We start from the raw sequence: 20,707 nt of genomic DNA, 5'->3' as shown, positions 1-20,707 counted from the left end.
TATGGGGATTTTACAGCATTAAACACTTGTCTTCAGAAGGAAGTAAGGTCTCAAATCAGCTACCTAATATTCCATGTTAAGCAACAATAAAAAAGGGGGGGAAATAAACCCAAAGCAAGCAGAAGAGAGGAAATAATAAAGATAAAAGCAGAAAAGATGAAATAGTAAAGAGAAATAATAGGAAAAATCAATTAAAAAGGAACTGGTTTCTTTAAAAGATCAATGAAACTGATAAATCTCTAGCCAGAATGATCAACTAACTCAAATCCACAAGAAGAAATGAAAAGCACTGGAATGGTACATCTGTCAGTAAATATAGACTATATATATAAAACGTTTCTCCTCAATTTTATTAAAAGACATAAGATTACATATAGCAATAATTATAATACTCTGTTTTTAGGTTTGTAACATACACAGATGTCATTTTTAAATTCAAGTTATTTAAACTAAAAAAAAAGTTCACCCATTTATTCCAACCCCTACCCCCACCTCTGGCAACCATCTATATAAATATAAATATAAATATATTTAGATTCCATATATGACAAAGATCATACAGTATTTGTCTTCCTTTGTCAGAATCATTTCACTTCATATAATAATTTATAAATTATATGGCAAAATAGAACAAAAGAGGAAAATGGATATGGAGCAGTAATAGAGAAAAGTTGCAATATTTTATTGGAATTAACACAGTATTAATGTGAAGTAGATTATAATATATTGATTCATATTATAAATCCTGGAGTAAATAGAAAATCAACAGAGGAATTAAAATGAATACTAAAAATTTGGTTTTACATGAAATGTGTTAAGGAAGAATAAAGGAGCAACAAAGACAACGGACATAAAAAACAAATGGCAGTCGTAAAGCCAATCATATTAATGACTATATCAAGTATAAATGGACTCATCACTCCAATCAAAAGAGATTTATTTTATTTTATTTTATTTTATCTTATTTTATCTCATCTCATCTCATCTCATCTTATCTTACTTTGGAAACTTTATTTTCTGTCACCCTATTTCCTTTTTAAGAGTCTGCAGAAGAACAGCTGAAGACCACTCAGCGGTTGCTCCTCCCATTCCGTGGCCTGAGCAGCGGCAGCTGCAGCCCATCTTCAGTGGCATCTTCAGTGCCCGCTGTGCACTGAGGTTCTCAGTGGGGAACTGCTGGGCAGGCACAGAGGGCACCTGCCGCCCTCAGACCAGGCTGCCACCTCGGGTTGAGCGGCAGTAAATTCAGGAGCTGGAGCAGTCCGTTCACCCTGAATTCCTCCTTGGTCACAGCCTTCTCAGCTGAGGCCGGCCCTTCCTTCACCACCTGTTGAGGATCTTCGCCCAAGTCGAGAGTAGGCGGGACTCCCGCAGGTGCTCACGGGAGAGGGAACCACGCATGCGCAGATCTTCCCGGGTCAGCGTCCGTGGATCACGTCAGACCCGCAGAGCGAGCTCCCGGTTGTTGCACAGATGGCGGTGTACACACAGCACAGAGACTGGTTTGTGTTACACGGAGCAGTGGTAGGCAGGTTCACAGAAGATGCCTCTCACGCCGGTGGTCAGGCCTGGTGTCGGGAACCACCACGAGTCGTGGCTCCCGGAAGCCTGCCAGGCTCCGGTGAGTGAGGTTCCAGGAGCGAGGTGACCAGCAGTAGGAGTGGCGCCCACGGCAGCAGCAGACTTCGGCACAGCTCTCTGGCTGGTCTTCCTGGAGGTTATGCTACAGACAACAGCCAGGCTTTCAATGGCAGTGATGGCAGAAGCGGACAGCAGAAGCTTCTCCCAGGTTCTCTTCAGATTTAGAGGTAATGCCATCACTTTTCCTTCTTAGATAACTGTCCGATTTGGAAGTCAAGGTTGGTGCCACCTAAGTGGGTTCTTGCTGCAAAGTTTGAGGACATCCTCCTTCATTTGCAGGACATCAAAGGCTCTGGGCATTGTGAAAGTTTCCCTGAAAGTTATGACGGGAACCCAGAACAAGGCCTTACAGACCGCTGTCTGGGTAGCACAGAAAGGGAAAAGTCAAAGATTTTAAATTTGTAAATTGGACTAAGGAGCAAGATTAAATTATATTGAGTAGAAAAGATATGTTGGATTCAAAGACGCAAACAAAGGCTTACCCATACATTACTATATTCTCTATCAATATGTTAAATCTATCCACCTTAGTTTTGAAAGATATTTTTTAGGGGATTATACATTTCATGAGGCTTTGCCAATAAAATCTGTTACTAAGAGATTATTAAAAATGAAAGCCAATCAAATAACAGTATACTAAAAAGTTCATAGATATAGGAAAAGAAATAATTTTTAAGAAGTACATGAAATTTTAAAGTTCAGACATTTCAGATTGTATTGAAATGTTCTGTGATGGAAATACTCTGTAGCCAGTAAGTTTGGAAATGCTATATAGACTATATCCTCTGCAAGAGATGCATCATTCACATTAGCATAATGGAGTAGTCCTGCAAGAAAAGAGCTATGACTGAGTTTAATGTACCATTCCTGTCGTATTTGTCCATGAAATGTATGTATTTATAGTCTATATAACAATTGTATTTATATATAACAGTTACTAATACCCCACATAAACAGATTTCCTTGCAGGAGTCTCACACATTGATGTAAAGAAGAGCATACAGATCCTTCTAACTTAGTGTTCACTAAAATATAAGCTCTAAGAGGGCCTTTTTACCCCAAAACATAGTACAGTGCCTGATATAGATTATATGTTTGCTTTTATTTTTGTTATATCTGTATCTATATCTATATCTAACTATTGATCTATAGAGAGTGAGATAAATGGTTGAATGAATAAGTTACTTCATTCCAATTATGAAACAGAACAACATATTAGTTTAATATATATGTGAAGAAAAAATCAATACTAATCTATATAAGAAAACCAAAACAATTGTTCACCACAAATAGGCAGCTTATTTTGTTTCTCCTATTTGTGGATCATTAACTTTAAGTGAGTGATCTAAAATGAATACGCTTCAAACAACAATATAGAAAGGAATAGTGAAGTATCTTTTGCCATAACTATAGATGCTGGCATTAATAACATTTCCTAGAGAGAATCAGCATTCTACAGGATAATACAGTTGCTTCCTTGGTTGTAGAACACTAAATTGAATAGCAGTGGTGGTACAATTTATTGAACTATGAGCCAATTGATTATTAATTTTTTAAATAGTTTGTCTTCCTTCTGTTTTAAATGGATAGCCAGACTTTGTTCTGTCTTGTCTCAGGAAAGCTGTGGCACAATAAAGATTACATAAAGTCCAAGGGTGTTTCTCAAGAACAGATTGTATTGGGTGTCTAGGAAGAAAAGAAAAAGGCAGATGGGAACATTCCATTGAGGACAGCAGAGGGGAATGGATAAGACCTCTGATGTGACTCCTGGGTATATGGGGAAGGATCAATTCTAGGCATAGGGCTTTCATGTTTTACAAAACTTCTCACACACTACATATGACAAAGAATTGGGTGACCCAGATAATTGAGGAATTGTGTAGTCTTCAACAATGACATTATTAAAGGCCACTATGATAGAAAGATAATTGAAATTCTCTTACATTTTCAGGAACTCAGAGTGCTCCTAGATTCTTAAGAAACCTTACAGAGGCTGAAGAAAAGCAAATGATGCTGACACTAATTATCCTGACAAACTAGTAGTTTAGGCTCATAGATGAATTAGAAGTTAATTAATGGAAACCCAGAAATGTGATATTCTGTGATTTTGAAAGTTGACTTTAAACAAAGTGTTTTGTTAAGAATATAAAGCATGGGGCTTCCCTGGTGGCTCAGTGGTTAAGAATGGACATATATACGCTACCAAACGTAAAATAGATAGCTAGTGGGAAGCAGCCACATAGCACAGGGAGATCAGCTCGGTGCTTTGTGACCACCTAGAGGGGTGGGATAGGGAGGGTGGGAGGGAGGGAGATGCAAGAGGGAAGAGATATGGGAACATATGTATATGTATAACTGATTCACTTTGTTATAAAGCAGAAACTAACACACCATTGTAAAGCAATTATACTCCAATAAAGATGTTAAAAAAAAAAAAATACACCTGCCATATACCCTGAGAAAACCATAATTCAAAAACAGTCATGTACCACAATGTTCACTGCAGCACTATTTACAATAGCCAGGACATGGAAGCAACCTAAGTGTCCATCGACAGATGAATGGATGAAGAAGATGTGGCACATATATACAATGGAATATTACTCAGCCATAAAAGGAAATGAAATTGAGTTATTTGTAGTGAGGTGGATGGACCTAGAGTCTATCATACAGAGTGAAGTAAATCAGAAAGAGAAAACAAATACCGTATGCTAACACATGCATGTGGAATCTAAAAAAAAAAAAAAAAAAAAAAGGTTCTGAAGAACCTAGGGGCGAGACAGGAATAAAGACGCAGACGTAGAGAATGGACTTGAGGACACAGGGAGGGGGTAGGGTAAGCTGGGACGAAGTGAGAGAGTGGCATGGCCATATATACACTACCAAATGTAAAATAGATAGCTAGTGGGAAGCAGCCACATAGCACAGGGAGATCAGCTCGGTGCTTTGTGACCACCTAGAGGGATGGGATAGGGAGGGTGGGAGGGAGACGCAAGTGGGAGGAGGTATGGTGATATATGTATATGTATGGCTGATTCACTTTGTTATAAAGCAGAAACTAACACACCATTGTAGAGCAATTATATTCCAATAAAGATGTTAAAAAAAAAAAAAAAAAAGAATACACCTGCCAATGCAGGGGACACGGGTTCGAGCCCTGATCCGGGAAGATCCCACATGCCATGGAGCAACCAAGCCCATGTGCCACAACTACTGAGCCTGTGCTCTAGAGCCTGCGAGCCACAACTACTGAAGCCTGCATGCCTAGAGCCTGTGCTCCGCAACAAGAGAAGCCACTGCAATGAGAAGCCCGCGCACCACAATGAAGAGTAGCCCCCGCTCGTATCAACTAGAGAAAGCACGCGCACAGCAATGAAGACCCAACGCAGCCAAAAATAAAAAAATTTAAAAATATATCTATAAAACATTTTAGATAAGTGGACAATTTACAAAATATATTAAGGCAGAGAAAATATTTCCTAGGATACTGTAATGATGGATGCATGTCATTGTACACTTTTTCAAAACCATAGAATGTACAGCACCAAGAGTGAACCCTAATGTAAACCAAGGATTTTGAGTGATTATGATGTGTATGTAGGTTTGTCAACTGTAACAAGTATATCACTCTGGTGGGGGATGTTGATAATGAGAGAGGCTCTACATGTGTGGGGAAGGAGGGTGTATATGGGAAATACCAGTATCTTCCCCTCAATTTTTCTGTGAACCTAAAACTACTCTTAAAAATAATATATATATGCAAAATAAATGTATATATTTATGAATATATATATATTTATATAGACAAAAAGTTGTGTAGTGGGTGGGTAATTTTTACTAAGTACAAATAAATTTGGACATCAGCAGCAACCATAAGTTAAGGAAAATGTTGCTTTCAGATGTCTGTTGTTTTTGTAGACATCCAAATCCTAGAGGCTTCAAAGAGAGCCAAGCACTGACAATATCGACGAAGTATAAGAGTAAAAATGTCTGATGATGCAAGCAAAGCCAGACAGAGTCATATTAACACAAATTTTGCACTGGTAAGACTGAGACTGGAGGCAATATTCATTGCAATTGTTTATGTAAAATGGCAGCCAAGTGAACTGAAGTGGTTTGGAAAAAAAATACATAACACAATTGTGTGCCATAAAAGTTTACATATGGATGAAACCAGATTGCTTGAGAAAAGTGCCTGTTAGGACCTCATTTTTAAAAAGAAAATAGCTTAACTAGGATTGAAGTCTATGGAAATAAAGCTTATGACTTTAACTTGGGGTAAGTAGGAGATTGCAAGTCGGAAGCACAGCTTGTTTATTACACACACACACAAAAAACACGTTTAGAGGTCTTTTTATTTGTTTTTGCTTCACATAAAATTCACATTGTGCAAAATTATCCTAAATGGAACAATTGTGAAAGAAAGGATTTATCTCTAACTAGTTACTTCCTAAGAGAGGACTATTAAACCGTTCCTGGAATTATTTCAATTTGTCATTGTTGATTTAATTTTGAATATTTTTCCCTTTCCTGTTTTCATTTGATGATGTTTTATGGCAAAAACATTTAGAATTAAAATAAATTTAAATAATAAACTTTATTTGACATGGTACAATCTTAATAATTTCTAATAGGAGAAATAACAACCTGAAATAAGAGAGATCTAGGGAGGGCATGAATATTTAGGAATGAAACACATTCACATGGGAGGCCCTACTTATACTGCAATGCTGTGTACACAAGATTTTTTTAAACATTTTTATTGGAGTATAATTGCTTTACAATGATGTGTAAGTTTCTGCTTTATAACAAATTGAATCAGCTATACATATACATATATCCCCATATCTCCTCCCTCTTTCGTCTCCCTCCCACCCTCCCTATCCCACCCCTCTAGGTGGTCAAAAAGCACCGAGCTGATCTCCCTGTGCTATGCGGCTGCTTCCCAGTAGCTATCTATTTTACATTTGGTAGTGTATATATGTCAGTGCCACTCTCTCACTTCGTCTCAGCTACCCCATTCCCCCCCACGCCCTCAACTCCATTCTCTACATCTGCGTCTTTATTCCTGTACTGCCCCTAGGTTCCACAGACCATTATTTTTTTTGTTTTAGATTCCATATGTATGTGTTAGCATACGGTATTTGTTTTCTCTTTCTGATTTACTTCACTCTGTGTGACAGACTCTAGGTCCATCCACCTCACTACAAATAACTCAATTTTGTTTCTTTTTATGGCTGGGTAATATTACTTTGTGTATATGTACCACATCTTCTTTATCCATTCATCTGTCAATGGACACTTAGGTTGCTTCCATGTCCTGGCTATTGTAAATAGTGCTGCAGTGAACATTGTGGTACATGACTGTTTTTGAATTATGGTTTTCTCAGGGTATATGCCCAGTAGTGGGATTGCTGGGTCATATGGTAGTTCTATTTTTAGTTTTTTAAGGAACCTCCAAACTGTTCTCGATAGTGGCTGTATCAATTTACATTCCCACCAACAGTGCAAGAGGGTTCCCCTTTCTTCACACGCTCTCCAGCATCTATTGTTTGTAGATTTTTTAATGATGGCCATTCGGACCAGGGTGAGGTGTTATCTCATTGTAGTTTTGATTTGCATTTCTCTAATGATTAGTGATGTTGAGCATCCTTTCACGTGTTTGTTGGCAATCTGGATATCTTCTTTGGAGAAATGTCTATTTAGGTCTTCTGCCCATTTTTGGATTGGGTTGTTTGTTTTTTGATATTGAGCTGCATGAGCTGCTTGTATATTGTAGAGATTAATCCTTTATCAGTTGCTTCGTTTGCAAATATATTCTCCTATTCTGAGGGTTGTCTTTTCATCTTGTTTATAGTTTCCTTTGCTGTGCAGAAGCTCTTCAGTTTCATTAAGTCCCATTTGTTTATTTTTGTTTTTATTTCCATTTCTCTAGGAAGTATGTCAAAAAGAATCTTGCTGTGATTTATGTCATAGAGTGTTCTGCCTATGTTTTCCTCTAAGAGTTTTATAGTCTCTGGCCTTACATTTAAGTCTCTAATCCATTTTGAGTTTATTTTTGTATACGGTGTTAGGGAGTGTTCTAATTTCATTCTTTTACATGTAGCTGTCCAGTTTTCCCAGCATCACTTATTGAAGAGACTGTCTTTTCTCCATTGTATAGTCTTGCCTCCTTTATCAAAGGTAAGGTGAACATATGTGTGTGGGTTTATCTCTGGGCTTTCTCTCCTGTTCCGTTGATCTATATTTCTGTTTTTCTGCCAGTACCATACTGTCTTGATTACTGTAGCTTTGTAATATAGTCTGAAGTCAGGGAGCCTGATTCCTCCAGCTCCATTTTTCTTTCTCAAGATTGCTTTGGCATTTGGGGGTCTTTTGTGTTTTCATACAAATTGTGAAATTTTTGGTTCTAGTTCTGTGAAAAATGCCATTGGTAGTTTGATAGGGGATTGCATCGAATCTGTAGATTGCTTGGGGTAGTACAGTCATTTTCACAATGTTGATTCTTCCCATCCAAGAACATGGTATATCTCTGCATCTGTTTGTATCATCTTTAATTTCTTTCATCAGTGTCTTATAGTTTTCTGCATACAGGTCTTTTGTCTCCTTAGGTAGGTTTATTCCTAGGTATTTTATTCTCTTTGTTGTAATGGTAAATGGGAGTGTTTCTTTAAGTTCTCTTTCAGATTTCTCATCATTAGTGTATAGGAATGCAAGAGATTTCTGTGCATTAATTTTGTATCCTGCTACTTTATACAAAATTCATTGATTAGCTCCAGTAGTTTTCTAGTAGCATCTTTAGGATTCTGTACGTACAGTATCATGTCATCGGCAAACAGTGACAGCTTTACTTCTTTTCTGATTTGGATTCCTTTTATTTCTTTTTCTTCTCTGATTGCTGTGGCTAAAACTTCCAAAATTATGTTGAATAATAGTGGTGAGAGTGGCAACCTTGTCTTGTTCCTGATCTTAGAGGAAATGGTTTCAGTATTTCACCATTGAGAATGATGTTGGCTGTGGGTTTGTCATATATGGCCTTTATTATGTTGAGGTAAGTTCCCTCTATGCCTACTTTCTGGAGGGTTTTTATCATAAATGGGTGTTGAAATTAGTCAAAAGATTTTTCTGCATCTATTGAGATGATCATATGGTTTTTCTCCTTCAGTTTGTTAGTATGGTGTATCACATTGATTGATTTGTGTATATTGAAGAATCCTGGCATTCCTGGTGTAAACCCCACTTGATCATGGTGTATGACTCCTTTCATGTGCTGTTGGATTCTGTTTGCTAGTATTTTGTTGAGGATTTTTGCATCTATGTTCATCAGTGATATTGGCCTGTAGTTTTCTTTCTTTGTGACATCTTTGTCTGGTTTTGGTATTAGGGTGATGGTGGCCTCGTAGAATGAGTTTGGGAGTTTTCCTCCCTCTGCTATATTTTGGAAGAGTTTGAGAAGGATAGGTGTTAGCTCTTCTCTAAGTGTTTGATAGAATTCGCCTGTGAAACCATGTGGTCCTGGGCTTTTGTTTGTTGGAGGATTTTTAATCACAGTTTCAATTTCAGTGCTTGTGATTGGTCTGTTCATATTTTCTATTTCTTCCTGGTTCAGTCTCGGAAGGTTGTGCATTTCTAAGAATGTTTCCATTTCTTCCAGGTTGTCCATTTTATTGGCATATATTTGCTTGTAGTAATCTCTCATGATGCTCTGTATTTCTGCTGTGTCAGTTGTTACTTCTCCTTTTTCATTTCTAATTCTGTTGATTTGAGTCTTCTCCGTTTTTTTCTTGATGAGTCTGGTTAATGGTTTATCAATTTTGTTTACCTTTTCAAAGATCCAGCTTTTAGTTTTATTGATCTTTGCTATCATTCCTTCATTTCTTTTTCATTTATTTCTGATCTGATCTTTATGATTCCTTTCCTTCTGCTAACTTTGGGGTGTTTTTGTTCCTCTTTCTCTAATTGCTTTTGGTGTAGGGTTAGGTTGTTTATTTGAGATGATTCTTGTTTCTTGAGGTAGGATTGTATTGCTAGAAACTTCCCTCTTAGAACTGCTTTTGCTGCATCCCATAGGTTTTGGGTCATCGTGTTTTCACTGTCATTTGCTTCTCGGTATTTTTTAATTTCCTCTTTGATTTCTTCAGTGATCTCTTGGTTATTTAGTAGTGTATTGTTTAGCCTCCATGTGTTTGTATTTTTTACAGATTTTTTCCAGTAATTGATATCTAGTCTCATAGCATTGTGGTCGGAAAAGATACTTGATATGATTTCAATTTTCTTAAATTTACCAATGCTTGATTTGTGACCCAAGATATGATCTATCCTGGAGAATATTCCATGAGCACTTGAGAAGAAAGTGTATTCTGTTGTTTTTGGATGGAATGTCCTATAAATATTAATTAAGTCCATCTTCTTTAATGTATCATTTAAAGCTTGTGTTTCCTTATTTATTTTCATTTTGGATGATCTGTCCATTGGTGAAAATGGGGTGTTAAAGTACCCAACTATGATTGTGTTACAGTTGATTTCCCCTTTTATGGTTGTTAGCATTTGCCTTATGTATTGAGGTGCTCTTATATTGGGTGCATAAATATTTACAATTGTTATATCTTCTTGTTGGATTGATCCCTTGATCATTATGTAGTGTCCTTCTTTGTCTCTTGTAGTAGTCTTTTTTTTAAAGTCTATTTTTTCTGATATGAGAATTGCTACTCTAGCTTTCTTCTGATTTCCTTTGTATGGAATATCTTTTTCCCTCCCCTCAGTTTCAGTCTGTATGTGTCCCTAGGTCTGAAGTGGGTCTCTTGTAGACTGCATATATACGAGTCTTGTTTTTGTATCCATTCAGCCGGTCTATGTCTTTTGGTTGGAGCATTTAATCCATTTATATTTAAGGTAATTATCGATATATATGTTCCTATTACCATTTTCTTAATTGTTTTGGGTTTGTTATTGTAGGTCTTTTCCTCCTCTTGTGTTTCCTGCCTAGAGAAGTTCCTTTAGCATTTGTTGTAAAGCTGGTTTGGTGGTGCTGAATTCTCTTAGCTTTTGCTTGTCTGTAAAGGTTTTAATTTCTCTGTCGAATCTGAATGTGATCTTTGCTGAGTAGAGTAATCTTGGTTGTGATTTTTTCCCTTTCATCACTTTAAATATGCCTTTCCTTTACCTTCTGGCTCACAGAGTTTCTGCTGAACGTTTAGCTGTTAACCTTATAGGGATTCCCTTGTATATTATTTGTTTTTTTCCCTTGCTGCTTTTAATATTTTTTCTTTGTATTTAATTTTTGATAATTTAATTAATATGTGTCTTGGTGTGTTTCTCCTTAGATTTATCGTGTATGTGTCTCTCTGCACTTCCTGGACTTGATTGACTATTTCCTTTCCCATATTAGAGAAGTTTTCAACTATAATCTCTTCAAATTTTTCTCAGTCCCTTTCTTTTTCTCATCTTCTTCTGTGACCCCTATAATTCAAATGTTGGTGTGTTTAATGTTGTCCAAGAGGTCTCTGAGACTATCCTCAATTCTTTTCATTCTTTTTTCTTTATTCTGCTCTGTGGTAGTTATTTCCACTATTTTATATTCCAGGTCACTTAGTCGTTCTTCTGCCTCAGTTATTCTGCTATTGATTCCTTCTAGAGGATTTTTAATTTCATTTATTCATCATTGTTTCTTTGCTTTTTAGTTCTTCTAGGTCCTTGTTAAACGTTTCTTGTATTTTCTCTATTCTTTTCCCAAGATATTAGATTATCTTTACTATCATGGTTCTGAATTCTTTTTCAGGTAGACTGACTATATCCTCTTCATGTGTTTGGTCTGGTGGGTTTTTACCTTGCTCCTTCATCTGCTACGTATTTCTCTATCTTCTCATTTTGCTTAACTTACTGTGTTTGGGGTCTCCTTTTCGAAGGCTGCAGGTTTTTAGTTCCCGTTGTTTTTGGTTTCTGCCCCCAGTGGCTAAGGTTGTTTCAGTGGGCTCTGTAGGCTTCCTGGTGGAGAGGACTGGTGCCTGTGTTCTGGTGGATGAGGCTGGATCTTGTCTTTCAGGTGTTCAGGACTGCATCCTCTGGTGTGTTTTGAGGTGTTTGTGACCTTATTATGATTTTAGGCAGCCTTTCTGCTAATGGGTGGGGTTGTGTTCCTGTCTTGCTAGTTGTTTGGCATAGGGTGTCCAGCACTATAGCTTGCTGGTCATTGAATGGAGCTTTGTCTTAGCGTTGAGATGGAGATCTCTGGGAGAGATTTCGCCATTTGATATTATGTGGAGCCGGGAGGTCTCTGGTGGGCCAGTGTCCTGATCTTGGCTCTCCCACTTCAGAGGCACAGGCCTGACACCCGGCAGGAGCACCAAGACTCTGTTAGCCACACGGCTCAGAAAGCAGAAAAAAAGAAAGAAAGAAAAAAATAGAATAAAAAGAAATGAAGTTATTAAAATAAAGATTAAAAAAATTATTAATAATTAAAAAATTAAAAAGTAATAAATAAAGAAGAATGAAGGAAAGAAGAGAGCAACAAAACCAAAAAACGAATCCCCCAATGATAACAAGCGCTAAAAACTATACTGAAAAAAAAAAAGTACAGACAGAACCCTAGGACAAATGGTAAAAGCAAAGCTATACATACAAAATCACACAAAGAAGCATACACATACACACTCACAAAAAGAGAAAAAGGAAAAAAAAATCTGTATATTAAAAAAAAAAGGAAGAGAGCAACAAATCAATGAACAAATCTACCAATGATAATAAACTCTGAATACTAAACTAAGATAAACATAAAATCAGAAACCAGTCAGTAGCATATAGCAAACCCCAAGTCTACAGTTGCTCCCAAAGTCCACTGCCTCAATTTTGGGATTATTCGTTGTCTATTCAGGGATTCCACAGATGCAGGGTACATTAAGTTCATTGTGGAGATTGAATCTGCTGCTCCTGAGGCTGCTGGGAGAACTTTTCCTTTCTCTTCTTTGTTCGCACCGCTACTGGGGTTCAGCTTTGGATTGGCCCTGCCTCTGCATGTGGGTCACCCGAGGGTGGCTGTTCCCTCCCAGACAGGACAGGATTAAAGTAGCAGCTGATTCGGGGGCTCTGGCTCACTCAGGCCGGAGGGAGGGAGGGGTACGGGATGCGGGGCGAGCCTGTGATGGCAGAGGCCAGCATGACGTTGCAACAGCCTGAGGTGCACTGTGCATTCTCCCGGGGAAGTTGTCCCTGGAACGTGAGACCCTGGCAGTGGTGGGCTGCACAGGCTCCCAGGAGGTGGGGTGTGGATAGTGACCTGTGCTTGCACACAGGCTTCTTGGTGGCTGCAGCAGCAGCCTTAGCATTTCATGCCTGTCTGTGGGGTCCGTGCTGATAGCCGTGGCTTGCCCCCTTCTCTGGAGTTCGTCTAGGCGGTGCTCTGAATCCCCTCTCCTCCCGCACCCCAAAACAATGATCTCTTGCCTCTTAGGCAGGTCCAGACTTTTTCCCGGACTCCCTCCCGGCTAGCCGTGGCGCACTAGCCCCCTTCAGGCAGTGTTCATGCAGCCAACCCCAGTCCTCTCCCTGGGATCTGACCTCCAAAGCCCGAACCTCAGCTCCCAGCCCCCGCCCGCCCCGGCGGGTGAGCAGACAGGCCTCTCAGGCTGGTGAGTGCTGGTCGGCACCGATCCTCTGTGCGGGAATCTCTCCACTTTGCCCTCTGCACCCCAATTGCTGCGCTCTCCTCCGTGGCTCCGAAGCTTCCCCCCCGCTGCTCCCATCTCCGCCAGTGAAGGGGCTTCCTAGTGTGTGGAAACTTTTCCTCCTTCACAACTCCCTCCTAGAGGTGCAGGTTCCATCCCTATTCTTTTGTCTCTGTTTTTTCTTTTTTTCCTTTGCCTTACCCAGGTACGTGGGGAGTTTTTTGCCTTTTGGGAGGTCTGAGGTCTTCTGCCAGCGTTCAGTAGGTGTTCTGTAGGAGTTGTTCCACATGTAGCTGTATTTCAGATGTATTTGTGGGGAGGAAGGTGATCTCCACGTCTTACCCCTCCGCTGTCTTGAAGGCCTCCCCTGAGAGGGCAGTGTCTCTAGCATGATCACAGTCTTCTGGACCACATAGGATGGATGGTGGTTTTAGCACAGTCCTCTCTCACTGGATCTTTCCCTGATCTTCTTGTTAAACTTCTGCTGGGCATGCCTCTATTATATCACACTAGTACCACTGTTAGTCTTCACTGGTCCTTAACTGATTGCTTTACTGCTTTCAGCAAATCCCTGAATCATTAATTGTGCCACAGTGTAATGCAAATACATTTAGGCCCTTCAGGCAGGGCCAGGGGATTTCCAATTTTTAAGGCTTGCACTGGCTCTCCCTGGACAGGACAGAACTTCTATTCCTTGAGCAGGAGCTAGGGGTGGGAGAGATGGAGGATTTTTTCTTCACTCTGTCCTCCCCAACCCAGATCCTCCCTGTGGAGAAGGAGCTGTGTGTATATGTACTTGAGTAGTAGGTAGAGCTTATGCTCTACCCGGCTTCCACAAGCCATCTTCCTCAATATATGTCTCCCAGACCACAGAGTATGGGAGATGGGATATTCATGTTCAATGGATGCCAAATCTACCCAAAAGAGATCTTTTGCACCAGAGAGCTGGGGGGAGTCGATAATAGACATGCTATTGCCAAGACACTGGAAGGGTTCTTCACGGGAGAATGTTGTAGCCCGGAGCTTGAAGTCCATGACCTTCCAATGTTGTTAAAAGTCTCTGTAGACTTTGTGCCATAACTGCTTCTCAATTTATTTTAAGCCCTTTATACAATCTCCGGAAACACTGAATAATTGTCTTTGCTAACTTTGAACATTAAAAGTACATTAAAAGTTTCTCTGGCAGAGAGTTTCATCAAACTTCTCACACTGTTGTTACTGACAGAATGTTTTCAAATGTGAGGTTACTTGATGTTCAACCTACAACTGATCCAACATTTATTTTATCAATAAATATTCAGTGACTAACTTGGATCTATATGATAATTAAACACTCTAGAAATTTAGAATCTTTGTACATGATGGTGAATATTTAGATATTTTGAAACATACAGATTATTTAATTGTTCTTATTGCTTTAGAGATTTATTCTTGTGTTTGTCTGGCTTTTAGTATGAACTGGCCAGGTGGTAACTCTTTGACACTGATAGAACAACAGCTGGGGACAGTGTACAGATTATCTGTATCATTTCAAATCTATTTTTAATTATATAGCAGCAGAATTGACTTTATCCTAATGGTGAGGACTGCCCTAATCCTTCTATGAACATTTCTCCTTTCTCTGGACTTCAGAATTCCAATTACACAGCTCAGGGATAATTCAGAGATCTACAATCTCTATTGTATCAGACCAGGTACTTCCCCATTCAATGTCCCTTTTTGAGATATTGCTCTCAGGGAGCAGAAAACTGTTAATTCAAAAGTAGAGCATTAGTTGATATTTCTTAAAATTGCAGAGTGATATTTTAAAAATCTCCTTAAAGAGAGGAATAACTTGACCAACAAAAAAGAATAAAGTACTTTGGTAGAAAGAGATAAGGAAGTCTAGGAGGCTTAAGGCCTTGCTGGCACTTAAATAAGTCTCCCCTCCTCTCTGTACCTTTGAATATCACTGTAAACATTGATGTTAGCAATTTGCTACATAAAGATAAACAATTGTTATATAGAAAATAGCTCACAAAGACAAAGAAACAAATATTCATTAGATAACTATAGAATGCCAATTCTGATATGATAAATTTTTTAGAAGTATAATACAGTGAAACTCTATTTGAAATTGATGGGATAAAAATTTAGCTATAACACTTTGGCAAAATTAGTTATAGTCTCTGATTTTAAATTTCCTTATAGGAATGGTAAATCTGACTTTGCATCAGGTGGTGCTAAGGATTAGTATAAAGGTATGAAAAGTGTAATCACAATAATTCTCTATCCTTTTTAATTATCAAAACAACATCATGTGAGAGACACTCTTCTCTATTTTGTAGATGAAGAAGCCAAGTTATAAAGAAGTGTTGTGTGCTAGATGGCTTTTACGGGATGGATCCAGAACTTGAGTTGTGTCATTTTTATACCAATTCTTTTGTTATTGTTGTTAAGGTACCCTGAATAGAGAAGTACCATTGTCTGATTATTAGAATATGGGTTCTGAAATATTGTTATAGTCTTAATGTTACTTCTTAACTACAAGTCTTTTAACCTGTTTGAACATTAGTTCTGTGATCATTATTATGAGAAACATAATACTCCCCAGGGATGTTGTGATTCATTCCTGTGAATATGTTTTCTTGTTGATAACACACTATAAAATAGTAATTGGTATAGTTGATTCAGCAAATCAAATGGAATAGGAAACAGTAGATTTATCATGGTTATATTTACATAATATTTAGACTACCTTCTAAAATTATAGGATTTTAATTTAGTAAATTAGATTTTTATTTGCTCCTAAAAATTATAAATCTATGTGCAAGTTAAATAATTCTAAAAATCTATTTGTAAGCATTGCTCTTAGATATATTATTTTTAATGTGGTTTAGTTCAAATTAACACAAAAGGTAAAATTTTTCAGAATTTTCCTGCAAATTTATTCATGTGGATTAGTTTTTCTCAAGAAATCAATGAGATTTCTGTAAATATTTATTCTTTCTAAAGAGCATCTGTTCTTTGGGAGAACATACCAAATAAAAGGTTTGTATATTGAATTGAAAAATATATTTGCATATACTTTATTGAAGTCTTTTGAACCCTGTTAAAGTTCATGTAGAGACAATGCTTTATGTTATTCTACGCATTTATTTATATTTTACATTTTATAAAGCGTTGACTTCTGCCTTCTAAAAGCAGAAGCAGGTTATCAAGAATAATAAATTCTAATTCAGTATAAGGTGAAAATCTTCTCTAAGAGATTGATAATCTTTCAAAAAGATAAGAGATGAAGGGCATAAAAGTGTTTTACTTACCCATAGTCCAGCAATACACTCTGATATTTAGAATTTCATCAAGAGCAAACAACAGTATTTTATGTTAGCACTATAAAAGAGAAATACATCAAGGTCTATAATATTATCATACTCTTATTTTTATTGACCCAAAGACCAAAAAATTAATACTATTCATGTAATCTTTGTAGATATTTGCAATAAAAATCACTTCATATGAATACTGATCAATTTATATTTGAAAATAATCACAATGTCAGCATTTCTGCAAACGTGAGAATATAATTTTGGCTTACCTAATGTCTATCATGAGTAATTTCTATACCTTTCTCTTCTTTATTAAAATTAAAAAAATAAATCCTGCATCTAGATTACTTCTGTAAACATTTATACCAGGTTGCTAATCACAGCAAATTTGCCAGTTCTAATGGGAACTATAGAATTATGGTTTAATCTTACGGATTTGGATTGCAAAAATAAAGGTGTTTGCTCATATATATAAAGCATTGTCTTGAACCTACTTCTTTCGTAAATGTACAACTTTTAATAGAGAAAACTGAGAAATACACTATAGCAAATATTTCTTCTATGACACCAATTATTTGAGTCTTAAAAGGGAGCAAAGTGGAAAGGGCACAGTTTGCAGCCAGAGAAATTACAATTTGAATCCTACCTGTAACTTGTTGAAAGAATGTGGCCTTGATTTAGTGCCCTGATGCTGTTGTAAACACTGAAGAAATACTTATAATGACACTGATGTATTCTTTGAAACCTCCTCTTGGAATCTAGGTAGAAGTCATTAGATTTAGCTTCTTATTTGGTTTCATATATTCTTCTTCTGTTCTGTTCTACATTTTCATTCCTAAGTCTGAAACTCTGCTTTCATTTATTTTTGTCTCTATTCGTATATCTCCCCTATAACTGTTAGGACTATTTCTTTCTATTTGGAATCATGGATCAACAGACACCCATTAAATTGTTCAGGATCCACTGACAGTATGACAATTTATTCAGATATACTTCTTACATTTGTTGGATTTGTGCAGGAGTACAAATTGAGGCTAACATACCATCTGTCTAAGAAATTTAAAGTTATTAGTAAAACTAATAAACTGTTACAATACTTTTTCCTTGTATTATGAAAAATATACCTCCATTTCAACAAAATGAGCAAATATAATGAAAGCTATGATTTTATAAAAGTGAAAGTCTGCAAAATATCAAATGACTGAAAACAACTAATATTGCATTTTTCTTTGTGGTCTGTTGATATACTAGCAATGTTGTTATTAGTAATAAAATAAGAGTATACACAATATATAAATCCTTGCTATTTATTCCATAAAATTCATTTTTTTGCCTATATATCAGCAAATTAATTATATGTTCTAATTATAGTTTTCATACAATCTGTTGATAATAATATAGAGGTTTAAAATTGTAATATGATTCTAAGTATACTAAATTTAAATATATTTACATGAAAAATGAGTACAAGTAATTCTAAAAACTCACAACCTTAAAAAATGCTTCAAACATTTTCAAAATTTTTTTTCTCCAAATATATTCAAAATTGTGCTTTAAAATGGATAGGTAAAATACAAATTATAATGAGTATATATCAACTTTTAAAATCAAAGTTATTTAAGTCAATCTGTTGTTGCTGTATGATATTTGAACATTGTATTAAAACTATTTGGGATTCTAGTTTCTGATCTAAAGAATCTATACCATGCTTTACGTATTATGTGTAGACATTTGTATCCAAATTTAAGAGTAATAATGAATAGCTAATATTGAAAAATTTCTTTACCACCATGGACAATTACCACCATGGGTAATTTGTTGCAAATACTACGGTAATTTGTGAGTATATCAGAAACCATGAATTGGAGTGTAAATGGGTGTAGAACTTTGACACTCAGCATTATGGGGAAGCAATACTCCATATTCAAAAATCCTTTACATTCATTGAATCTGACAGAAGGATATGACAATTCAATTATTTTTTTCCCCTTTTCTTTTCTTTAAGTGTTTTTGATGATCAAATTCTTTCCACTTTAAGAAGAAAATTTTACTATCAGCTGCAGCAAACTTCTCAAAACTTCTAGGTATTTGGAACTTGTTGCCTTTCAAATCAAGAGTACAAGGCAAATGATATGAAAATTTTTTTCTAGAGCTTGAATGTTGTTGGTCATGGAAATGGGTATTTTCAGTCTCCTGGTAGCATCATGTCAACTCAAGGCTCTGAATCCCTAGTGACAGTGGTGCCTGTTATGTCATTTGCTTTGTGTGTTGTGATAAGCAGGGCCATTTATAGGGCTGTTCCTCTAAAGCATAGCACCATGGCAGTAGCCTTCTTCCCTGGGCCTAAGTAGGTATTAGGTACAACAAATTAACTACTGTATTTTTCTCATTTCTTTATGCTTCTGCGTAACAGACACATTTCTGTCATTTCTTCATTTTTATTTATTATCTAGTTTGTTTGGGGCTGGTTATATGCTATAATAGTGGTCTCAAAAATCACTTTTTTGTTTCTATTGTTGTTCACCTGTTTCTGGTGATATATTTCAGATGTACGAATACTCTGAGGACTTCACCTTTTTCTTCTGACCACAGGCTGTGATCACAGTGGTTGCCTTTCTAATTTTCTAAACATGTACAGTGAGGCCATTGGACCAGTGTCTGTGATTTCACTGAATATTTTTCAAGACTTTCTTCATCCCTAAAACTGTCTGGTTTCATGGAGCATCTCAGCTACACTAGCTCTGCTAGACTATCCATCAAACCAACCTGCCCTCAAGTTCAACGTCAATAAGGTTGCTATAAATTCTCATTTGCCCAGGACAGTCCGGGTTTATGCTTGCCTGGAATAATTATGAATGGGGACCCTTTCAGTCTTAAGTTTCCTAGTTTGATGATGTTATGTGGTCACCCTTCATATGGATCTCTGTGATGCCTAAAATCTCCCTGAGTTCTATATTTGCAGTGATCTCCTCATCAAGTCAGGTTTATGTTTTTATCTTGTTCCTCTAATTTCAAGTTGGCTGACATGCTCCCAAACAGAGTAAAACCAAAGCCATTCATTCTTAGAAAACTGGACCCCCTTCCCGTGTTTGTCCTTCAAAACTTTTCCCATATACTGGTTCACAGTTGCTCCTACAAGTTAATTCTGCTAGTTAGACATATTTAACAGTTTCTCACCCAGTATGCATTTTTAATTTCTTTATGCATATTTTTAATACATCTTTATTGGAGTATAATTGCTTCACAATGCTGTGTTAGGTTCTGTTGTTCAACAAAGCGAATCAGCCATATGCATACATATATCCCCATATACCCTCCCTCTTGAGACTCCGTCCCACCCTCCGTATCCCATTCCTCTAGGTCATTGCAAATCACTGAGCTGATCTCCCTGTGCTATGCTGCTGCTTCCCACTAGCTAACTATTTTACATTTGGTAGTGTATATATGTTGATGCTATTCTCACTTCACCCCAGCTTGCCCCCCTGACCATGTCCTCAAGTCCATTCTCTATGTCTACGTCTATATTCCTGTCCTGCTACTAGGTTCATCTATACCATTTTTTTTTTTTTTTTTTTTTTTAGATTCCATATATATGCGTTAGCATACGGTATTTGTTTTTCTCTTTCTGACTTATTTCACTCTGTATGACAGACTCTAGGTCCATCCACCTCACTACAAATAACTCAATTTCATTTCTTTTTATGGCTGAATAATATTCCATTGTATATATGTGCCACATCTTCTTTATCCATTCATCTGTTGATGGACATTTAGGTTGGTTCCATGTCCTGGCTATTGTAAATAGTGCTGCGATGAACATTCTGGTACATGTATCTTTTTGAATTATGGTTTTCTCAGGGTATATGCCCAGTAGTGGGATTGCTGGGTCGTATGGTAGTTCTATTTTTAGTTTTTTAAGGAACCTCCATACTGTTCTCCATAGAGGCTGTATCAATTTATATTCCCACGAACAGTGCAAGAGGGTTCCCTTTTCACCACACACTTTCCAGCATTTATTGTTTCTAGATTTTTTTGATAATGGCCATTCTGACCTGTGTGAGGTGATACCTCATTGTAGTTTGGATTTGCATTTCTCTA

At 37.1% G+C, this 20,707-nt stretch overlaps 1 pseudogene; it reads right to left on the bottom strand.

The window, feature by feature from the left end:
- Positions 1 to 1,020: 1,020 nt before the first annotated feature.
- On the bottom strand, positions 1,021 to 1,941 carry LOC133086905 (small ribosomal subunit protein uS2-like; annotated as a pseudogene).
- Between the last annotated feature and the right edge of the window lie 18,766 nt (positions 1,942 to 20,707).

Source organism: Eubalaena glacialis, chromosome 3 (genome assembly GCF_028564815.1).
Source record: "Eubalaena glacialis isolate mEubGla1 chromosome 3, mEubGla1.1.hap2.+ XY, whole genome shotgun sequence".
In the NCBI taxonomy this organism is placed as follows: domain Eukaryota; kingdom Metazoa; phylum Chordata; class Mammalia; order Artiodactyla; family Balaenidae; genus Eubalaena; species Eubalaena glacialis.
Note: the sequence above shows the minus strand (reverse complement) of the source record. Positions and strands in the feature narration are given on the sequence as shown.